Source organism: Zootermopsis nevadensis, unplaced genomic scaffold (genome assembly GCF_977971745.1).
Source record: "Zootermopsis nevadensis isolate Lab colony 2312 unplaced genomic scaffold, Znev_1.0 Znev_ptg000019l, whole genome shotgun sequence".
In the NCBI taxonomy this organism is placed as follows: domain Eukaryota; kingdom Metazoa; phylum Arthropoda; class Insecta; order Blattodea; family Termopsidae; genus Zootermopsis; species Zootermopsis nevadensis.
Window position 1 is genome coordinate 804,311 of NW_028259151.1, and position 24,783 is coordinate 829,093.

The window sequence follows — 24,783 nt, forward strand, 5'->3', positions numbered from 1 at the left end:
GACATGATATAAACTAGGCACCTCTTACATAAAAAGTCTTAAATGCGATGACATCACCAACCTGCTTGAAAATTCTTTTATTTATGAAGCCCTTTTAGTAGAATTCAAATTGCACCACTTCACTGAGATGTGCAATTACATATAGATTCTTCTTCTTCTTCATTAAGCAACTTCTACACTTGTGGGTCAGCTTTTGAACAGGGATTTCCAGCTGTTTCTATCTGCGTATTATGTATGTACATTATTATTTCTCACTCTTGCTCTTCTTCTTCTTCTTCCTTGGATCTACAACCCAGTTGTGGGTCTTCACCACCTCCTTTTCAGAGGTATTTCTCACACTATCCAGTAGAATTTTACTCACCCAATATGCCCCCTAATGCCAGTTGCATAAAGAGTACTGCAGTTTGTCTGACTGCAAATATATTTTCTTTCCATCCATCATGGCTATGAAAACTCTACCGACTACAAGAAAACTCAATATTAAAATAAAACAAATCAAGCAATGCCAATATTAAGCTGGCAAAGGTGTAGGGCCTACACTTGAGACATATCAAACTGAGTAAAACTTTACACCATCAATGATGTGAACACCTCCTAAAATTAAAATGTATGTTCACAATCAATGCCACGTGCCATACAACCTGTTCATGATCAAAGGAAAAGCTAGAACTTTATATCAGAATTTGAAGAATATTTACTTGTATTCTAGGAAAATCATGAATAAGTTGAAATTTTAAAGAAACATGTAAACCTACATAATATTAATGTGAACTGGAAGGCAACAAATGTAGATTTTGATTGTGAGAGGCCTGTCATGAACACAACAAATATATGAAGGTTGTGGTTATGTTCCCAAACAACACTTGAAATATACACGAAATAAAACATTGTGGAATCACCTCATGAACTATTAAATTCAAGTAAGAAGTATCACATTCATCCACAACAAGTAAATCTAAAGTAATGTGACCTCACCCAATACAGTGTCCACTATGCATTGTGACAAAAACGCAAAGAGAGAAGAAAACCTAGCAGTTTATAGAACAGCAAACCATCCTTACACATCTAATGAGCAAAGGGAAAACTTGGTCTCTGACACGACAATTAATTATTTACTGACATACAAATATATACATAGAGAGATAAAGTGTGTGTGTGTGTGTGTGTATTCTGGATGGTGACTGCAAAATTTACCTGGCTCACTGTCCAGCATCTATTACTGATGTGTAAGACACCAAAGCGTAGCCTAATAGAATATCTCAAGAAAACACAATTGCATAATTTAAGGTTATGATACGACGCAGCATACTCTCTACATCTATATTAACAATGAAACCAAAAAATTAACTTACGTTGAGATAGATCAGGACCTCATAATGTGTGTTTCACAGACGTATCTTCAAAACACACAAACGTTCGTGCCTATTAAACATTAATATCAAACCCACGTGTAAAACACACAAACCGTGATCAAGGGCAAGGTTCCCACATCGTGCGATTTATTGAAATGAATTAAATTGTTTTATTGATAAGTACTAAAAAAATTATAAACCGAACATGAACCGCAAGAACCAGTTTCTTTGACCACTTATTTTCAAATATGCATATCCTATCTATTTTACTAATTTGTTGCCGATTCTTGTATTTCGAAAACCAGAATCCTTACTATGATTAGATCAGGTTATGATACAAACCGTGATTGCAGCACAATTCACTAGCCGTGTCCTGACATCTAGTGTGGAAGATTGAAATTCAAAGTATGCCGTCGGGGAGTAAACATTTATTATACATTGATATGTGTGAGCCTGCGGTCACACTGCAAGCGTATTCGCGCGAGTACGGGCGAACTATCAAACACGTTACACGGTATGTAACTGGTCACACTGCAAGCGAAGTTATCGCTCGTCGTTCAAACATGTTTGTTTCCATTCGCGCGAAGAGATGGATACTGAAAAATTAATTCATCTTGTGTTCAATGAGAAGGCTTTGTGGGACCAAAAAATGAAAACTTATCACAACAGAGAGGTTTCAAGGAATTTGTGGCTAAATATTGCAATATAAGTTTATTACAAACTCTTCCTTGCCACACATCAGTTTGAGGAAGATTTGCATTTTGTGGCAATTTCAATGATCCATTTCCGAGGGATATGTAAAAACTTGATGCAGCGAAGGTTCCTACGTCACTCTGTTTTCCGTGCCAGCCTATATCAACACACACAAATTTATAGTTTGCGTTACACACAGCTTGAAAAACAATGGAAAAGATTGTTTGTAATTATAAAACTGCGTCCCCGATTTTTTTGGACATTTCAAACGAATATGTTTCCTATCAATGTAGCCCACAGAATTAGGAAATTTTCATATATCAAAGAATTCAGCAGCGTTCTGATGGTGATATACAGTTTCGAAAATTACTCTGTTTTTTATTGCTTCCTCAGTAGCATTTAATATGTACTGGTATGTATTCAACGACATTCTGTAATAGTCATGAAAGCAATTTATCAAAACTTGTGTGAAATTCACTTTCACTTCTGTCTTGGTAAATATCATTCATCCAACATCGTCATGCGTTTCTTCCAGTTACTAAAAACCTAAGCAAACGGTTCTATTCTTCAAGCTCCATTTTCATACTGAAGGCTCGCGCCACAAACGTTCGCGCGATGTCGCTTGCAGTAGTACGACTATAAGTTCGCCGGAACTCGCTCGATAACGCCAAACAATTAATTCGCGGCAATACACCTGCAGTGTGACCGCAGCCTGATATATCCTTTAGTTGCGAAGATTCATTAAGTTCTAGTGCTCACTCAGAGATGGCAACATCAATATCACCCCCGTAGAATATTGCATTGCAATTGATGTCAATTATTATTATTATTGTTTATTAAGATTGAAATTCAAAGTATGTTTTAACCAAATGTAGTGTTGAAAACGATAACTCACTCTCACTTTTGAGAGTCTGAGAGAAATAATTTTCAAAAATCTATTGACATCAATTGCAATGCAATAGTCTACGGGGAGAAATTGATGTTGCCATCTCTGAGTGTGCACTAGAACTTAATGTATCTTCGCAACTATAGGATATATTACACGTATCAATGTAAATGTTTACTCCATGACGGCATACTTTGAATTTCAATCTTCCACACTAGATGTCAGGACACGGCTAGTGAATTGTGCTGCCATCACGGTTTGTATCATAACCTGATCTAATCATAGTAAGGATTCTGGTTTTTGAAATACAAGAATCGGCAACAAATTAGTAAAATAGATAGGATATGCATATTTGAAAATAAGCGGTCAAAGAAACTGGATCTTGCGGTTTATGTTCGGTTTATAATTTTTTTAGTACTTATAAATAAAACAATTTAATTCGTTTCAATAAATCGCACGAAGCGGGAACCTTGCCCTTGATCACGGTTTGTGTTTTACACGTGGGTTTGATATTAATGTTTAATAGGCACGAAAGTTTGTGTGTTTTGAAGATACGTCTGTGAAACAAACATTATGAGGTCCTGATCTTTCTCAACGTAAGTTAATTTTTTGGTTTCATTGTTAATATAGATGTAGAGAGTATGTTGCGTCCTATCATAACCTTAAATTATGCAATTGTGTTTTCTTGAGATATTCTATTAGGCTACGCTTTGGTGTCTTACACATCAGTAATAGATGCTGGACAGTGAGCCAGGTAAATTTTGCAGTCACCATCCAGAATACACACACACACACACACACACTTTATCTCTCTATGTATATATTTGTATGTCAGTAAATAATTAATTGTCGTGTCAGAGACCAAGTTTTCCCTTTGCTCATTAGATGTGTAAGGATGGTTTGCTGTTCTATAAACTGCTAGGTTTTCTTCTGTCTTTGCGTTTTTGTCACAATGCGTAGTGGACACTGTATTGGGTGAGGTCACATTACTTTAGATTTACTTGTTGTGGATGAATGTGATACTTCTTACTTGAATTTAATAGTTCATGAGGTGATTCCACAATGTTTTATTTCGTGTATATTTCAAGTGTTGTTTGGGAACATAACCACAACCTTCATATATTTGTTGTGTTCATGACAGGCCTCTCACAATCAAAATCTACATTTGTTGCCTTCCAGTTCACATTAATATTATGTAGGTTTACATGTTTCTTTAAAATTTCAACTTATTCATGATTTTCCTAGAATACAAGTAAATATTCTTCAAATTCTGATATAAAGTTCTAGCTTTTCCTTTGATCATGAACAGGTTGTATGGCACGTGGCATTGATTGTGAACATACATTTTAATTTTAGGAGGTGTTCACATCATTGATGGTGTAAAGTTTTACTCAGTTTGATATGTCTCAAGTGTAGGCCCTACACCTTTGCCAGCTTAATATTGGCATTGCTTGATTTGTTTTATTTTAATATTGAGTTTTCTTGTAGTCGGTAGAGTTTTCATAGCCATGATGGATGGAAAGAAAATATATTTGCAGTCAGACAAACTGCAGTACTCTTTATGCAACTGGCATTAGGGGGCATATTGGGTGAGTAAAATTCTACTGGATAGTGTGAGAAATACCTCTGAAAAGGAGGTGGTGAAGACCCACAACTGGGTTGTAGATCCAAGGAAGAAGAAGAAGAAGAGCAAGAGTGAGAAATAATCATGTACATACATAATACGCAGATAGAAGCAGCTGGAAATCCCTGTTCAAAAGCTGACCCACAAGTGTAGAAGTTGCTTAATGAAGAAGAAGAAGAATCTATATGTAATTGCACATCTCAGTGAAGTGGTGCAATTTGAATTCTACTAAAAGGGCATCATAAATAAAAGAATTTTTAAGCAGGTGGAAGATGTCATCGCATTTAAGACTTTTTATGTAAGAGGTGCCTAGTTTATATCATGTCTGCATTACTGGCTTCTCTGACTGAGAATTTATGTGACTTTCCACATTCATTCCATTTGAATGGTGGCGTATCTCGAAATAGTCTGTGACCAACTTCCAAATACTTACATAATTACCAGTCGTCATATTTTTATCTTGTTCGATGCCATATAACTTCTGCTGGTGAAACACTTTCAATAACTTACCTAAGAATCAGTTAAGTAAGAAATGAATATACTGACAGGTCAGTGGCATTATTGCAGGATTTTATAAATTAAATGTACAATAATTAAGGTATGGTCGAATGTAGATTCTTTTATTTCTGTTTTTGTGAAAATAAGGTTAGTATAAAATGTGAGTTGCTGGATGTTCATGTTCAGAATATCTCATTCAAAACTTTTATAGAAAGAGACAGCTTTACCTTTACTTGTAAGTAAGTGAATGATTCTTCACATCCTTACATTTACAGTCTTAATAAATACTCATTCAGTGCTCCAGAATTCGTCCAGAGAATTCATAGTTGTTAATAGCTTGTGAAGAAAGCAACTGGGTTTCTGCAGTTACAAAATAAAATATCTGCAATGTTTCAGTATGGTGGAAGTGTTGACATGTGACAGACAGCCTTAACCACAACAGAATATTCTGTTTTGTTCGCTCCAAATGTCATCTGGCTACTGTTTCTTAACATTATTTGTATGTAATTTGTGTCATGTAAAATACAGAGCATAATTAGTCTACTTAGTGATGTTGATTAACTCAACACAGTTGAAGGTTGAGAAATGGTTAAAACTGATGCAAACTTTTGGAAAATTGTTGTTTTAATATTTATGTTTAAAGATGTTCAGTAAAGTTTGGTTGTAGAGTGCTGTTCATTGATAGAAACAAGAACTTGATGTCTGGATTCCTTTAAATATTTCCGAGACTCCCGTGTCATAGATTTAGGGCACGTAAAAGAAACTTACGAGCGTGAAAGAAGATGTTTCATAAGCAAAATTCAGTGGCCATTTCTCACCAAAGTCACTCCTGATTCATTACTAGAAGGCTCTAGTAGTCAAATCAGGATTAAATAGAAAGTGTGCAGCGGTGGTGGGCTTGTAACTCAATACTCATAAATGCCCACTTCAACGACAAAGAAACCTCCCAATTGGGAGGAGGCCGAGGTTCGGCTTCGGGTTGTTGCGCCTTAGAAGAAGAAGAAGAAGCAGCAGTAATTAGAATTAATAATTATATACCTTACAAAATTCTTTCTGTGCATATTGTCTGGTAGTACAAAATTAGTGTATATGAAATTTGTAACTGTAGCTCCAAAATGTCACTCCATATCTATATTTATAATGTTCCACATAAACAATGTTTCTTGCGTGGTCTGTCTCCATACCAAATTACATGTGCATAGATGAAGTGGTTCATTAGTTACTGCCATCAGACGTGGCATGTTAAGATATATTCTACAACATGACCTCAGTAGCATTTGCTTGCGTTTTGAAGATCTTTGAGAACAAAATTTTATTATTTCATACTATTTGGCACTGGTGCCACCTGCATCTAAGAGTTTGGCACTGTTGCCATTTAGACATTGTGGATGACATGAAAAATTAAAAAGTGTGAAGATCGCATGGCTGCTTGTGACATGATGTTTATAAGAAGTTTTGTGAAAGTTGGTCAATAGATTTGAAAGTAATTAAGGAGAATAACCACATGGATAGACAGACACTGTATTGTGATACCATGTCTGTGTTTCCCTGTAATAAGGAAAGTAGGCTAAAACAAAACTGATAACTTGCTTGAGTCTAGAAACGTGCTTCTTATTTGTGTGTTGTGTGTTACCTGAAGCTGTACCACTACACTTTGTAATTTTGAACACTGATCTGATTTGAATAATATATATGTGTTTTACAGGTTTTCACCATTCATCAGCTGCCTGAGTAGATCTGACACTGGTGAGTAAAATACATTATAGTACCTGACCGACATTTATTATCATAAGCAGTTCTTAAAATGATGTTATATATTAACACGACTATAAGTTAGGAATACTGCTAGTTTTCTATGCTGTCAACTGAGGGAGCCCATCCATTGACGCTGTCTAAATCTGACGATTTAATTACATAAAAGGCTGCCTGGTGGTAGTTTAGACGACGTTTAACTCATATTTTAATCAAAAGATTTCTCCTAAATCCCGACAAAATATTTCTTTGTTAAAATGAAATACGTTGAGCGCGTATGTATACTTTGTAGCCTGTTAACGTTTTTTGCTCGTGGTTTTTTGTTTACGTGTGCTAAGACAAGTGTTTAGCTTCGTAATTTTGTTTTAATTAGAAAGTTTATTTAGTACTTATTATATAATTTCGTTGTTTTCCATTAGTGTGTTGTATATGAGTTCATTTAATGTGACTTCTTCAACTAGGCGATGACTGTTTCAAGGTCAAAGGTACGTGTACATTGTCTTAACAAAACTGTTGTTGTTCAGGACCAGATAATGGTACAGACACCAAACATATATCAAATTATGCAGAATTAAATGTTATTTCTTGCAGGATGAGTGATGAAGCATGGAAAAAAAAATCAGTTATGTCTTTACCTCCTGAAAATGAATTTTTAATTTTCTGTTTTTCAACTTTTTTGTACGTTAACTATAGCATTAGAATTATGATTTTTTTTAAATCTACTGTATTTAATGAATAAGTGTGGTTTTTTATGTGTATGTGTGTAAAATTATTTTTTTTACATTTTAAGCTGTGAATACGTGAAAATTGACATGGATGTTTAGACCAGAACAGTGGAAATAGGCTTTGGAACTGTAAGGGTTAAATTTGTAATTTTATATTTAGTCAGGATGAAGCGTTGCAAATACTAGAAATTAGTATACAATTTTTAAAATTGTTGCAGTACATCACACATATGAAGTTGCATGTCAATATTATATCCATCAATAAACTGGGTTCATGTTCTGCAGACAATTTCTGTTGTGTATGTTTGTTTTATTAAGGGCCAATTTACTTAGAGGCCAAAATGAATTTTTATTTACATTTTTAAGTTCTTAGACTGTCTGTTATGTGATTATTGAACTTGTGATTTGGAACTCGGAATTTTAGGAGTTTCTGCAAGTCATTTTCATTAAAATGTGCAGGGTGTGTGACATGCATAGAAGATGTGAGAAATGCAAGCAGAAGTTGAATTAGAGAGCATGAAGGAAAGAGACCTTTACAGATGTTTGTGTAGTTGAAAGGATGACATTAAAACGAATCTTAAACATATCTTATGAGAGGGTGTGGACTGGATTACTCTTGATTCATGAGAGGCACCAATTAGGGGGTCTTATGAACATGGTAAGGGGCCTTCAAGATATGTAAAAGGTGGTAAGTTCTTGGCCAACTGTACTATTGTTATCTTCTCAGACTCTGCTCTGTGAAGTTTGGTATGTTTATGCATTGCAGTAACTGACCATTTTTATGTAGTGTTTGTACCAAGCATAAGGGATACTTTGAAAGTCTTCCAATGTTGTAATGTTTCTCTACCTTAAATACTATAGATCGAAAGGCATTATGTTTTTTTTCAGAATATGCATATTGAGGACAGTAAAACGCAGTGAAGGACGATCAGTAAAACTGTGAATTCTTTTCTCACAAAATAATCTACTGAATATCTAAATTTCAGATTTGTATTCTCTGCCTCCGTGGAGATATGTTTTATTTCATTTTAACAGTATCAGAAATTTAGATAACTGTGGACATCATTATGTCATAAATCAAATTATTCTATGCTGAGAAACGTAAACTGATTTGTGTAGTTATGGAGAATTATTTAAGAAATTATATTCGAATCATTTGCAGGTTAAGTTTTGTCCGTATAAGGTTTCCACCACAGTATGCTGCTTTAGTAATCTGTAATTGTGAGAAAAGCCAAACGTTTATTTTATTCTGTTAGGCGTGTAACATTGTACTTAATTAAAAATTTATGATTTATCGATATTTGTGATGGGCAAGCAATCATTTATTGGTGGATGATTTGACATGGAATGAGTCTGTATTGTATTAAACAAATGATTGAGGAATTTTTACATGTACAGTGTAAACTATGTCGCCCTCGGTGGACTAGCGGTTAACGTGCTCGCCACTGGACCCAAGGTTCGCGGGTTCAGTCCCGGCCGACGTATATGGATTTTTAAGGGTGATAAAGATCTGTAGCAAAACTTCCTTCTTCCTTCGGAGGTGAAGTAAAGCCGGCGGTCCCATGTCGTAGATTTACGGCATGTAAAAGAACGAGATGTTTCGTAAGCAAAATTCAGCTGCAGTTTCTCACCCAAATCTCATGATTAACTGCTTGATGGCTATGGCAGTCAAATCGGGATTTAATAGAAATTATGCAGAGTCAGTGGCTGGTCACTCACTACTCACAAATGCACACTTCAACTCCAAGAAACCTACGAAAAGGAGGCAACGAAAATCCGCAACCGGGTTGTAGCGCCAAGAAACAACAACAACAGTGTAAACTATGCGTAAAAGTTCACTTAGCCCAACAAATTTACTTCAGTGAATTAATATTATAATTAACTTATATACTCGAAGCGCCACAAATCGGAACTGTGAAGGAATTAATTATATAAAATTTTAACTTGGCATTTAAATTGCGTTTTGTTGTAATGTTTAGTTGTGAGTAACACGAGTGGTTCTCATATCGTGTATGAAGCTGGGCATGACGGGATTTACAAAGTCTTAGTCGTTCGGAAGCTTATCCTCGCATTAAGGATGACTGTATTTCCCTGAAATACGATGCACGCAGTGGCCCTCCACTTTTTGAAAGTCCAGTATTTGCCACTTTAATGAACTCGTGGAAAGAGTGATACAGATGGACGCCATGATGATAAGCTGCTCTTAAACATGCATGTGAGCAAAATGAACTCGCGACCCAGCGATCCTGAAAACCAAGTCGTCCAAACAGCTTTCAGTATTATTAGGGATGCTGTTCAATTTGGAATTCCATGTCGATATCAGAGCCAATTTATATCGATTTCGAATCGTTTTATACGTTCGGACTTATAAGTTATGTAGGTATACGTTCCTGATTAAATTCGTCTTTGAACATTCTGTAACAGTTTTATTTGCGTGACAGAACTGTCGTGGTAAATCACACATTTATTTCTCTCTGATCAACTGAAATGTATTTGATTGTTTGTGACGAGTAGACGGCGAACACGACATAAGAAGGTCTGATTAATTTAGTTCCTCGTTCCCATTGAATACAGTGCACTTTTAGCATGTTCTTAGGCCCGTTTGCAACTGAAAGTTTAAAAAAATCTGCGCATTAGCTCCACAACATGTCTCTCCGTCCGTCCGCATGTAACAACTTTAGAACCACCAAACGGATTTTCGTGTGAAAGTTGATTTAGGCTGGTTTTATTAAAATTGTCCACATATTCCAATTTGGTTAAGATCCAACAAAATAACTGGTTCTTTACAAGAAGACAAGAAGATTAGTTTTCGCGCGCTGACGTGGTCAACCAGGGAATTCCATTCGCAGTAGTCAACGATCAGATTCTGGCCAATGCGCAAGAATTGTTACGCCATGCGTTTATTAAAAGACTTGCTATTTTGAGAGCTGCTGATTCAAGTGTGTTAGTAAAAGTAAAGCTGTCCCACTATACGCCATGTAGGCGCTTGGGGGGAGTGGATGTATAGCTCCTACTCATTCTTGACCTCGGCACTAGATGGGGGTGAGTCGTCAGCGTCACGCCCCGGCCGGCTTTACCCCCGGGAAAGGACCCCGGTACCCATTGGATACGAGGCTGGGTGGGCCCCAGTGCCGGTGTGGACGCAGAGGCTAGAGGAAAAATCCTCTGCCCCTGTCGGGGATCGAACCCCGGCCGTCCAGCCCGTAGCTAGTCACTCTACTGACTGAGCTATCCCGGCTCCTAAAGTGTGTTAGTCCGTCCCAAATTCTAAACATATCAGATACAGAAATTAAGCATCTGAAGTTTGTTTCTTTCTAAGGTTAATATATAATCCGTACTAAATATTGTATTTGCTGCTACAGCTAATGGAACAGTTTTGTAATGGATCTCTTCTATGAAAACTTAAAAACACTGTCTAAAAGTTTGCCAGAAGAGATGTGCAGGTATCAGAAAGAGAGAATTTCAAGTTTGTAAACAGTGAGCCACTTTCTTTGATTTCATAGTTGTTCTTCTTGAAGGCTTTTTGGAACGATCAAAGTTTGTAGAAGAGCCTTCGAACTGAGCCTCAGTTGAATGTTCCAATGCGTCAATGCTGAGGAAAGAGTTAAGTTACAGCAGGGAACGGGAGGCACTTTATCATAGGAAATTGGAACAAACTTGGCTACAGAAGAAGCACTTGAAACACTCGACGAACTTGTAATAGGAGGATGAATAAGGAAAGTATCAACCGGTGTTCACCACAGTTCCATTCAGAATGCTGAGAAATTGATGTTCAGTTAAGTGCAGTGTGAAAATGTGATCATCACTTAGTAGGTACAGGTAAATTCTGAATTGTCAAATTAATCAACTCTCAGAATCAATAACCCTAGATTTTGAAAACGAAATTTATTAACCGAGTTTGGAACTGCGGTCGACACGTTGTAGGTTGTTAAAGTATGGCGGGAAAGACGCTTTTATCAACAGTCTTGACTCATTATCTTGGAACTTCAGCACATAGATTATTGGGTGTTAAGCTCTAGCGTGAGGGAAGAATGTCTTATGGGCCTGTTCATGTCTGTCTGTCTTGACTGTTGCGGTTTTCCTACGATCTGTGTAACCCGCATGACTCGGAGGGGGGGGGGGTCATTGCTTGAACTCACTGTTGCAGCAGTTGAACTGAGGTCAATTTTGAAACACCTCATTTCACAACAGCGAGAATCGATACCATAGTTGGAACACATTGTTACACAGCAATCAGAACCGATGTAATACAGTAAATTGTAAATTGGTGGATTAGTGGTTAGCGTTCTCGCCACTGGACCCAAGGTTCGCGGGTTCAATCCCGGCCGATTTCGATGGATTTTTAAGGGTGATAAAGATCCGTAGCAAAACTTCCTTCGGAGGTGAAGTAAAGCCGGCGGTCCCATGTCGTAGATTGACGGCATGTAAAAAGAACCTTACGAGCATGATACGAGATGTTTCGTAAGCAAAATTTAGCGGCCATTTCTCACCCAATTCTCCTGATTTACTACTAGATGGCCCTGGTAGTCAAATCAGGATTGAGTAGAAACTGTGCAGAGTCAGTGGGCTGGTCACTTAGTACTCACAAATGCACGTTTCAAAAGACCAAGAATTCTCCTAAGTCATGGCCCGAAAACGGGCCGAAGCACCATAGTTGATGATGTTGGAATATATTGTTGCAACAATGGCAACTGAGGTAATTTTTCGCTCACATCACTGACCTCGGATCACATTATCGCAAAAACGACCTTGCACACCATCGTTGTTAGAGCTAAGGATTATCATGTAAACATCTGTATGCCAAAATTCATTTGGTAGATTTAAGGATTACCGTTTAATTACTGTAGGCTATATGCCTGTGTTCGTTTGGCACCAACTTCACGGAGGTCGAGAGAGTTCACAGTTGTATTGACCTGCACTGTAAAATGCTGGCCTTATTATGTATTTATGCAACAAATATGCAAGTTATGTTTTCATAATCGACAGTTCGAGTCTGATGGGTAGTGTGCGGCAACTTGCGAGTAGCTGATAACGTACATGATGCATAGCATTTCATGCGAATAATTATGATTTTATAATCGTGTGTTGTTTGCTTCTGTATTTTCGTATTCTACTTCTTTGATACTCTGATGTAGCATATCTTACAAACTATCAAGCCATTTGGACTATTTCTTGATTGATGTTTATCAGAACGTTTAATTATACATTACCTTATATTTTAGTCTGACAGTTTGTATTGAAGAGAGACGTAAATAAAGTTCTAAAGTGTTTAATATGACACGTTTGATTCTCATATGCACAGCAGTGGGGTAACTTGATAGATGAAATTTATTAATCACAGAGCAGGAATAAATGAATCGATGCATTAATTATTGTAAAATTTTTCATGAAAAGTAATCGTTAATTTATCATCAAATATGTGAGCCTAATAACACACCATCTAGAGTAAAAAAAATTGGTTCAGTGCGCTTTTCAGTTAGACAACTCAAAGTCAGGAAAATATATTCGTTGATGCTTTATTCTTGAGAGTAATTGAAATAATAGAAATATAAAATATAACAGGATTAAATATTTGTATTATGGACACCGAGAACAGAATTCTGGCGTAAGACCTACGAGAGAGTAACATGAAGATGGAGGTAACTACATAATGGGGAATGTCATCACTTTAACTTTCATCTGACTATAATTTTGGTGATCATATACAGAAGAATGAGGGGCGAAACGTAGAACATATGGGTGAAGGTGGGATATGCATTCACAGTTTTGGATGATAATGTTAATATGAAGGGCTGGACTGAAGTCATCTGACTCGGAATAGTGTACAGCGGCGGGTTTTGTAAACACGTCATTGAAAATTCCCGATCCATAAAAGGTGCTTATCTGAGTGAGTATGGGATTATCTCGAAGGATTTTGCTCCATGAAGTTCAGTTATCGTGAAGTGATTTTATGTTCATTATGCCCTTATTTATGTTGTTTGACTTCTGTGCTCTGAGTATCAGGGAATGTGATGCCTGTTTAACTGGTACTTTTTTGTTTAGTCCTACAGGTATGTCTGGTCTACTGTGTGCCATTGTAATAACTGCTATTCATTCCAGTACATGTTGTAATTATAGTCCTCTTAATACAGGATTACACTTTTTCTGTAATATGGTTTAGTTAGTTGTCTGTCTTAATCTTTATGCGACTGCGAGCTTGTGGTCTACTGTTTTACTCATCCGAATGTGTCTGTGTATATACCACCTTTGAGGTAATCGTCATCGACTAATCGTAAATGCCACATGCATTCATTATCGTTGTCATTATATTATTTTTTGTATGCAGGGAAGGTTAGGTTTTGTTGCGATTTTGCCGGCTAAAATATTTTCACTTCTGATGAAGGCCATGGTCCATTGAATTCCAAACCAGAATGGCTTGGAGAAATGTAATATGTCTGAACATGTATAGAAGGATGAAACGTTTCGGTTGGTATGTGCGATTTTTATAAAAATCTGTTTCCCCCTTATTCCATTACATCGAATTCTAATATCATTTGTAATTTGAACATTCCTCTTTAATACACTCCAGAGACTAAAAGCAGGAATTATACTTTTCATTACTGAACGTGAGCTTGTGTACACATTGGGACCCTCGTGCGTACTTTTTCCCTTAAAGTGCTCTCTCGAATATCAATGGACACTCAGTTGTATTTCTGGGATCACGAAACACATTTATATTATTTTTTTAAAAAATAAGGGCCACTATTCAGAACACGTAATTTTATACTTCCTGTGCTTTTAGGGTGTTGCCACCTAGGGATTTTGACATGTTAACGTGGGAAAATAAACTTTTTCCATCTTACAAGATGTCGGTCTGAAGCGCTCTAGCAAAACTGGGCACCACACTGTAAATGCCTGCATATACAAGATGCCACATAATTCTTTATCCAAAAGTAAAAACGTATTACAGAAAACTTTGCACACCCAGGCGTGGAAAATTAAAAGAAAATCAAAACATGGTGATGTTTCGTCAGTTCTCCACACGGGTTTTGTCACTGGCTGTGAACGTGTTTGTAACATGTCCGTAGAGGAAGAAGTTATTTGGAAAGAGATAAAAACAGGGGCCACACCAATTATCACTAAATGATACATTAAAGAAGTCGCGCACCGCTGGTGCTTAATGACGGGCGGCTGCATCGTGTAAGAAAACGGCAGTCGTGGCGAGCAAACTTGCGTTATTAGGGTAAATTCAATAAGTTTATGCAGCTCAGCTAACTTGCGCGCAGAATTTGGATTGGGAAACTTTGTGGAAAGCCGAGAGAGAGATAGATAGAGGGTAGACCTAATATTGAAGTGGTTCGCACAGAAGTAGTTTTTAAGGAACTGAACTGGTTTTAAGTTACTCATTAAGTATAATAGCGATGTTAAAAGTGTAGGCTCTTTTATTGGGGAGTTAATTACAGATTGAACCTTTCATGCAATGTAGTAGAATTATGGCAAATCTGAAGGTTACATATGACATTGCTGTTCCTGCAAATACGTTTGACAACTTACTTAATCACTATATAAGTGAAAACTTTACTGGTTAGTCTTATTTATCGATTTTATGTAACAATTATTGTGCTGCCCAGACTTCCAGACGCAAAGGCATACGCCAGTATTGTGAATAAGTATAAGGTGGGTCTAAAGAGTAAATTATATGAACGTTCTCTTAGGTACCATTTTGCAGGTCCCTAGAGACTACGCCACAACGCATTTTTTCTCCTACTTACATCTCCCACATCAGGTTATGTTCAGGAAAACCCCCATGGCTACGTATGGTAGTAAAGTTAGCCTACAAATGGACTATTTCCCATCTCGTCTTCTTGTACAAGGTAGATATATAGCCCTTCCCCTTTTCCACCAAGACCCTCTTCTCCCCAGCTACCTTGTTCATCTAATATTGTTTGCTTTTTATACACCTGAGGTTTTTTTTTGTGGCTAGGTTTTGGTGGTTGAGGTGGTATCGTTACTGTTTCGTTCATAAAAGGTGCCGAATTCAGGGTGAGCACAAAGTATATTTACATCTTTGAAGGCATATAGAAATTTAATGTCATAGTAATACATTATATATCTGGGCAACAACGCCAGCAAGGCATTGTTTGCCAGATAGTTCAGGTTTACGCTCGCGGCGAGCGTGGCTTTGTTGGCTGAAACTGGCTAACGATGCATTTTATTCGGTCGGCCCTGCTGTGTTCTAGTGTACGGAGTACCACTGAACCACGAAAGTAAGTCAGGACGTTTTATTTTTCAAGGTTTTAGCCGGTTTAACACGATTAGCATGAACTCTCCGCCCTGATCACAACGGATGGCCCGGCTCATGGTAACGTGGTGGTTCATCGGGCCAGTCGCGCACCTTGAGGCGGTCATAGGTGTTTACGAGGCATTAGTGAAATGATGATTGTCAGTGGAAAGCCAGTGCTACTATGTGGACGGACTTGGAATTGATCCTGGGGCTCCACTATGAGATGCGGCAGTCACATGTAGCCTTTATTATATTATTTGGATCTTTCTCGTGATACAAATAGTACTTTATAACATAACCTACTATGTGCATTGACATGTATTTGAACAATATAATTACATTTGACGTAATTGCACAGGTCTCCATGTCGTGATGTTTGTTTTTTCCGAGGATTTTGTAAGTGTGGTCTGTCTCTTAATATTCATGTGCTCTTCGCACCCGGTGAACGCAATGAATGTATACCTTCGTGGGAATGTTATGTCTGTCTGTCTCATGGCCTGAAGCACAAATATGTTTCGATGAAATATGGATGAGAGTTCTGTATTAAGAACATTTGATTTTGATGCGTGTCTGTCTGCTGTAACCTGCACTTTGTATGAACCTTGTATTTATCATAAACTGTTCACCATACAGAAATGTCATACAATAATTTTACCTGTGGTCTGTGTGACTTCATTCGAATTTTCCCTTGTATATGCACAAGGGAAACGTCTTTATCACAAACAAATAATTTGTACCTTAATTTAGTGCCACGTAGTTGCGGGTGATAATATTTGTTAACAATGGTCTTATATCTGTAAAAATCACATAATTCTATTCGCTTCTACGAACGCAAAAATGGGCATAGTTGTATGCAGTATAGTCTTACATATTCACGAAACTTTAGGATTTTACGGTGATCCGTATTTCTTCTAGAATCTTCTGAGAAAATGTTAAAAATTGCTGACGTTTTGGATGAACTTGCTGCTCATAAATGCCATTTATATTTCAATCAATCTGAGTACTGACGAAACAGACAGGCTACCGACAAATGAGGAATATAAAATCACATACTGGAGCACACGTTTCTGCTATGGTTTGTCATGTTTTCAAATTTCCTATTGGTTGAATATAATTTTCAGCTTGCTGGTGCATTACTTTACTCTGCTTTTCTGAGCCACATGACAAAGCATTAATATGCTTCGTACTTACACTGACAATGTCTGCTTTAGGTCACTTGATCACTAATTTCACGATAGGTTATGAAGATCCACATATGAGTGATATTTTATAGAATCATGCTGCTGCAAAATTGCTCAGTAGATATAGTGTTGTAGAACTGGAGGATGAAAGCAATACCATTGTTGATTCACGTGAATACACATACCTGTGGGCAATAACCAGATAGCTATCGTTTATAGTGTTTGTTCGGCTCAGAGGACACAGTGAATGACCATATAGGTCATCGAACCTCACACCATTTCGCTTCATTCTTTAGATGCATTTAAATACGTAGGTCGTAAACCCTTTGACAACTGGTAGCTTAAATTCAACACGTCTAGTAGTTCTTAACCAGCGAGTACTTACACCTGAATGCATAATTTGACATATAGCTGGTCAGCTACGCACTTATAGTAAACTGTGTGCAGTTAGTAGTGTTTCATAACCTCTTTAGCATGCAGGCTCTTTTTTAAATAGGAGGGATAATTTCGGTTTATTGGTTAAGCTTAAGGGGTAACAAAACTTAGTTGATAACCACTGAACAGGTGTGAAAAGATGTCGGAGCGATGAAATAAGATCAAGAAGGGACTGGAATTAAATACAGTTAGGTGTGGAATTCTTAGAATATTTAACTGAGATCTTTGGTAGTATTTAAAACATCTAATATTTTCTGAAATCGCAGAGTGGCAGAAAAATAACGTTTCTGTTATGTTACCTTGCGCGTGCTTACCGATGTTTCTTCACTGGTCACGTTTTTAAGTGAGTCTACTTTAACCCCTAATTATTTCATACTAGGTTTCATCGTGACAAAATTCATAGCTTAGAAAATTTCATACCTTTTAGAAGACGTATTCGTTTTGCGGGGGTGGGTGGTTCGTATCTCTCTAGTGCTGAATCCGTGCGGCAAAAATTAGCCATAAAATTTTGTGGCTGTGAATAACATGTCTTTTGTGCGTTCTTCCCCCGATACTTTCGGTTCCCCTGTCATTTTCATTCTTGTATCTGTTGAACTGAGCCGTTTAACGACCCTCGTCGTAGCAATAAATAAGATTGGAAAGCTGTTCTCTTTGGAGCACATTGAAATTCCATTTAACTTTCTTTACACCACAACACGGGCGGTTCCAGGTTCCTTCTTTGGTAACCACGATTAAAAGAAATATGGGCTTAGGCCACACTTACTTGACAGGACCAACAAAGACAATAGTGGTATGCATTGTGATAGGAGGCAATTGTTGTGATCAAACAATTACCTCGGTTCACATTGTGACCTCGATTCCTATTGCTTGCAACAGAATTCTAGAAACGGCCACGGTTATTGCATTAAATGTTTTAACAGTTGCCTCGGTTCCCATTATTGCAACAATGACAACCTAGTCATGCTGGTTGTCTAGTTACGGGGCCATAAGGTGTTCTTCGATCGCGTTGGAGTGTGAGGAACACCCAAAAAACGTCTGTTGTTGACTAAACTGATTTAGAATAGTGGAATTAGGATTATTCTTTCTTGCATGCCTAAACGTTTCGGGCTAAACATATTAGGAAGAAGTACATCTTTCGGAAGTGATTGTTTTCTAAGTTTTAGGTGACTACATTATTAAAATGCCTTCATTTCATCTTAACCCATTTTACTGCACTCTTGTACCAGGAATGGATATTAAAATTAGTAATATAGAGCGACAGTTGTCACACACGGAATCATATACATATTATACCCATTGTAAATATTTAATTATGCACATTATAAGAATACATTCAAATAAAAGGTGAATGCGGCATTGGGATATATGTTTTTCGTCGCGTAGTTTGGCGACGAAACGTTTTTAAGAAATCTAAGAGATGTAAGTTTCGGAATTGTGTGAAATAGTGATTACGCTTGATACCTTCACACATAACTGAAATTAGACCAAAGTTTAGTGTGAACTTTCTAAACCATATTCAATTCAAACCACTTGAACAGTTTCGAAGACGATACATGCCGTTGTGTGTTTGTATGCAAAGAACGCATGACAAGTTTCAAACTTTGTCTGCATGTAAAAGAAGTTTGGAAAAGTGCAGCCTTGCCGGAATAAACATAGTTTCCACTTGCTTTCTTTGCAAGTTTATATTCTGAATTCTTCTAGCTGTTCCGACAGCTTTGATTATTAATTACCTTTCTGCTCTTCTATTTCTTTTTTCAGAAGCTTATTGTGAGAGTAACAATAGTTCCAAGTACAGGGCGTTGGTTTTGCGTTTATATGTTACAAACTGTTCATTACGTGGCGACATATGCAATATGTGTCGACATTGTTCGCAACCTGTAATTTTAAGCTAAGGTACTTATGGAACAAAACGTTTCTTATCCTTATGAGACAAACATCTTTCAGCTGAAACATAAGAAACCATATATTATGTCAGGTAATCAGGTATTTAGGTAATATTCGTATTACCTAAATGCAATCAAACTCATGGGATAGTGTGATGGATTTGTGGGCGGATGGCCATACAATAGAATCCTGGCTGAGTGGGATTTTTTTCTTGCTTGAATTTTTCAGTGAGTTGTAGATTATTGTTCTTTTTCTTGGAAATAACTTTTATCTCTTCCGTCCTTCGAAAGCGTCCTACCAAATAGCTGAGGTTCGAGAAGCTAGTAAAAGTCTTCCAGAAAGGTCACGACTTTAGTGCCTGTGCAATTATTAATGGGAGAAATATTTAGATCTTTTCCAGCGGTCTGGTGACTTTCATATCAATATACAAGTACCAAGGAATTAGAAAGTGTTTAAAGCAAGTTTATATGGTTGCATAATTTTGTTACATAATGCAATATATACCTCTTTTCACTAACGAAGCGTGGTTATCTATTCGACACAGTGAATTATTTACATTTAAAACAATTTTTGGCGCAGAACTTCCTTGTCTGTAATACAGCTCAATTATTTCATCATAGTCCTCTAGGCGTTCGCACAAGGAGAGGGAAGTTAACGTCACTGACGTTTCCAGATTCCTAATCGCCATTCTTCTGTATCTATCAATCTTTTTTTCATTTGTCTCTGCATTTGCTTCCCTAATTCCTTTCATCCAATCTTCTCGGTCTTCCTTCTTCCTGGCTGCACTTGTATGGCCCGTCTGTTGTCTGCCATTCTTTGGACGTGTCTATACAATACTGTTTTGTTTTATAATCCAAAATAAAGTTTTATGGGGTCCGCAGTAGCCGCGTGGTCTGAGGCGTGGGCCATCTACCGCTTGGTCGCGGGGACCGTGGGTTCGAATCCCACTCAAGCCATGGATGTTTGTCTGTGTTGTACTGTCCTGTGTACAGGTAGAAGCCTTGCGACGGGCCGATCCCTCGTCCAAGGAGCCCTACCGAATGTCCATAGATCAAGCCAACTGAAAAAAGTTGGGGACCCGTAAAGGGTACAGGAAAATATACAAACATTGTTAAACCGGAAAAAGAAGAAGAAAATAAAAGTTTTATTTATATTTTTGTGCAGTTACATGGTTTGGAACTTCGTCTTTTCATTACATTCTTGCCGGTGGTCTCCAAAAATCCATTTCTGCTGCCAATAATCTTTTTCTTCTCAAAATGTCATGGTTCTAAACTATATAATTCAATATTCTGTGTTATTACTTTGCTGTAAACTTACTGTTCAGTTTTCCCTTAACTTTTTTATTCCGTAAACTGTAGAGGGAAGAGAAGATTACCAAATGCAAAACCGCAGGGGCGAGGCGTTCATGTTAGTAGTGTCAGGCGTGTTAGCCGTGCTGACACTTTAAAAAACGAAAAATAAAAAGCCTTGAGTCTTACTTCCGTTGTTCATTGGCACTTCATACACTAGAACGTAGCAGAACCCATAAGATAAAATGCATCGTTAGCCATCTCCATCCAGCCAGGTGTTGTTTGTTTGTCATTTAGTTAAGGCTTACGCTCGCTGCGAGCGACTGGTTGGCTGCAGCTGGCTAACGATGCATTTTATCTCATCGGTTCTGCTGTGTTGCAGTGTATGGTGTGCCAATGAAGCTTTGTATTTTTCATTTTTCAAAGTGTTTGCCCGGCTAACACGATTAACACGTCGCTCCTGCAAAACATTGAATTTCGATATTTCTTGCTGGAGATATTACTGTGATGTATTGCGGGGATATTTACATTTGGGTTACTAGATTTTTAACTGGCCGTTTTTGGGCTGTGCATTCTTGCTTGTTGTCTCCTATTACTCATTCATAGGCTTAGTTGGCACACAAAGAACTGAAGTTTTGTTTGTAATCTGTAGTATCACCACTCTTAAACAGCACACTAGATATCTCTCGTATTAGCAAACTTATTCACACACACCGTAAGTACAGGTGCCATTGTGATAGTGGAATTGACCAAATTTCGTACCCAGCCATAGCTCATTGGCTCAGGTGACATATTTTGATTGCATGTAATATATTTGCTGTTTGTACACGTATTGGGTTGTCCTGAACGTACACGTGAGGGGGGGGGGGGAAATTGTAAGTAGTTGTTTTGTAATTGTATTTGTAGTTAATGTTATACTGTTGATTTACAGTTGAGCCTAAGTAAGATTTTGCCAAATTTCTCTTCTTTTACCTGCCAGCATCATAAAAGTTTAAAGTAGCTTTCAGCCTTATTAAAGGTTAAAATGTTTCTCAACTTCTCCACTGTAGTTCAGAGCCCATGAAAGTCTTTAAATGAGCTTGCACCCAGCGCGTTGCTTAGCAACGCCTTGGTTAAGCAGTTAACAACCGTGGAGTAAACGGAATTCAGTGTTGGAGGGAATGAATTTTAAGGAGAACCGAGTATTGATTATGCATGTATATGTGTATATATACACACTGTGTATGAATTTGTAAATGCGAGAAGTCGTGCTTTTGATCTTCTGTTTTGTGTGATACTTTTAATTGAGCTACAAAACGCAGTTCAGTGATCGACCTATTAAAGTAGACCTACACTTTCTTGGTGTGCAGGGTTATAGCCTATAGATGTATTTGAACTTATGTAAAATCAAAATTGTTTTTAAGATGAGCGTTACTGGATTTTCTGAGTGTTCATTGTATCCTATTTTATGCGTATTTTACGCAGTGTTTCGTTTCATGAAGTTTTCTTTTGTAGACAGTGAAATTGATGTTGGTGGCAGTACATTAATTTGATATTTATTTGCCATGTTGTACTATCACATTGTTTGAAGATCTAAATGATTGGTTATGTTAATGTCGTTAAATCGAAGTAAAATACACTCTCATAAGTTGTGTAACCGACACGTAAGTCTGATTTGTGACTGACCCCATTGGCCGCGTGGTTTAAGACGCTTAGTCTGAGACCGTGGGTAGAGGTCATGCGATGGGCTGAACCCCTGTCAGAGGAGTCATATCAAATGTCTGAAGTAATTAATTATTTCAGAAGTTAATTTTCATTTGAAACAGGCGCAATCCATATAACTTGAAATCTGATTTGATTACTCTGATATGTTGACAGTTGCTACTAACCAGTTCAGTTGCTGCGACTTGACTCGTTAGAAATAAATCACTGATTTAATGATGCAGCAGCGAGACCTTAGCAGACATGTCTCTCATGCATGAATTGGAATGAGAAATAGAGCAAGAAACTATCAAGCCTCTGCGGTTACTTCATTTTCATTTCATTATATAAAGCAGTGTTTAACTTACATAATATGTGGTGTATCGAGTTGTAAACATGCGGTCTTCCAGCGGGAACACAAGTCAGGTGCGACTGCTTAATTGGCGTCAGATGAAACAGACAAGTTCAGTTTTGGTTCAGAAGTTATGGGTAGGGGACAGACACACGAACATGAGGTTGATATTGTCTGTCTTCACAGAATGAAAACATCGGGCTAAAAATGTATTAGCTTTTCGTGAGATGAATGTCATTAATTTTGTAAACCCTGATTCAAGTCTACTAAATGCCAGCTATTCGAGTAGAACTCTCCGTGTTTTTCTTTGTACTTTCCGCAGTGATGAGGTAAGCCTTAACAAAAGCCATTGCTAGAACGTCAAAACTCATTTTCCTCCCACCTCTGCATGCATATAACTCGAGAACGGCTGAACGGATTTCTATGAAATTAGATACTGGTAATTGTTACGGAACGTTATAGAGTTATGTCAATTTTTGTAAAATCGGACAATAACTGTCACTTTGCTTGAAAACATGACGAATTTCTGCACGCAGAGGTGACTGGGTGGGGAATTTCCAAGCTTCCTTGGTTGTCATGGTTAATATGACGAACGCACTAGATTTTTTGTGTGCATTTCATAACTTGTAAACGTTTAGAGATGGGCACATTGAGCTAGTTCCCTGAGCCGTTTAACAAAAATTGTTCTAGAATTATTGAGAAAAGTAGTACTCGACCACCATAATCAAGATTTCAGTTACAAACTCGCGTGTTTAGAACTTTAACTTCGTTTCCTGAAGGCGACAGCTTGGAATCTCTGGTCCGAGTGCGACAACGGTAACTTAAAATTGATGACCGTTTCTTCCCATATCCATTACAGTTCACAATTATCTTCTCATTTACATGTGCGTAAGTAAGAACAATTACTATTGGCCCTATAGCACTTAGTCTACTTATTAATTGAAGAGCGTTGTTGAAATAATCAGGAACATTGACTGATGTACTGAATGTCTTTTATGTCCATTGCAGGGACAGCGGAGGACGTAACAGTATTGCATTCGTTCGGGCATAATTTCCATTTCTGTCATTCCTATTTTATTTTTACTGTAACAAGTTCGACGGATACTTTTGTTTAATGTCGAAGGCGCCTATGCCACAAATTCTGAAAGCCACTGCCACGTGCATGTGTGCATCTCATGCATAAAAAAATCAGTGCAAGGCAAACGCATAAAATTGCACGTAGAGCGGTGAATCAAGTCGTTTTAAGGTCTGGTTACTTACAGAAGAGGAAGGGTGATAGGGGTTAAGCGAGACCTGAACTGAAATATCAAAGGCGGAGCTATGCGAAATATTAATAACCAGTTAATCTCCCGTTATATTTATTGGTGAACGACACACGATTTTTGCTTTTATATTACTGTTATTGGATTCATGGCTTCTGTAGTTTCAGGCGTGGTTACTGTCAGCGAACAAGCTTATCAGCTAGCTGCTGCCTTCCTTCATTTCTTCATTTCTTTCTTTCTTTCTTTCTTTCTTTCTTTCTTTCTCCCTGCCTTCATTCCTCCAATAACTGCAACGTTTCGCTGTGAAGGGCCCATTGTAAATATCACTCTCACTATCCATGATTCAAATAAAATGGTACAATAGTCAAGAAGCCGGGAGATTTCTGAATATGCTGGAGCAAACTCCATGTTTCTAGCCCCAGTTGTTAATTTCCTGCGTCTGTTTACTTCACACCGTACTTTATCGTGCGTTTTCTGTGTCAAACTGATGCATTTCTAATCCGACTTCTGAAAAAGTACGGTATTAATCCCGGGTAAAATTGTATAGAATTTTGCAAGTTTTTCTTTCGGGAAGACATTGGTTCAAGAAACTTTTTCCAGTTTAACTTTTTTGTGTTTTCTGGTGTTTTGTGTACCACACGTTGCCAGTCTTTCGTACAACACAACGCGCAGAGTTACGTAGAAGAAGCTCCGAACTCTGTACCTCTTGCCTATGCAAATCATGTTAAAAGAGAGAATTATTTGTTTCTGTGGTCTAAGAAATTACTTGGGTGTAGAGGGTTGTAACTAAATAGAGGGAGGGGTCAGTAATCGAAGTGGTGTTACTTGAACGAAGTATTCAAATCACTTACCGTCGCTCATAGCAACCATTGAGGATGCAGCTGACTATTTTTTCCTGAATAAGATG

General features: G+C 37.6%; 1 long non-coding RNA gene across 6 annotated transcripts in view; it reads left to right on the forward strand.

The window, feature by feature from the left end:
* Positions 1–3,178: 3,178 nt before the first annotated feature.
* Positions 3,179–24,783, forward strand: part of LOC110827502 (uncharacterized) — a 471,708-nt gene continuing 450,103 nt past the window's right edge. For 3 of the 6 annotated variants that reach the window (XR_015535820.1, XR_015535821.1, XR_015535822.1), the window contains exons 1-2: positions 3,179–3,527; positions 6,759–6,799. This is a non-coding gene — a long non-coding RNA (uncharacterized LOC110827502). The remainder of the gene's footprint in view (positions 3,528–6,758; positions 6,800–24,783) is intronic. The other 3 variants (XR_015535824.1, XR_015535823.1, XR_015535825.1) reach the window with 1 other exon arrangement.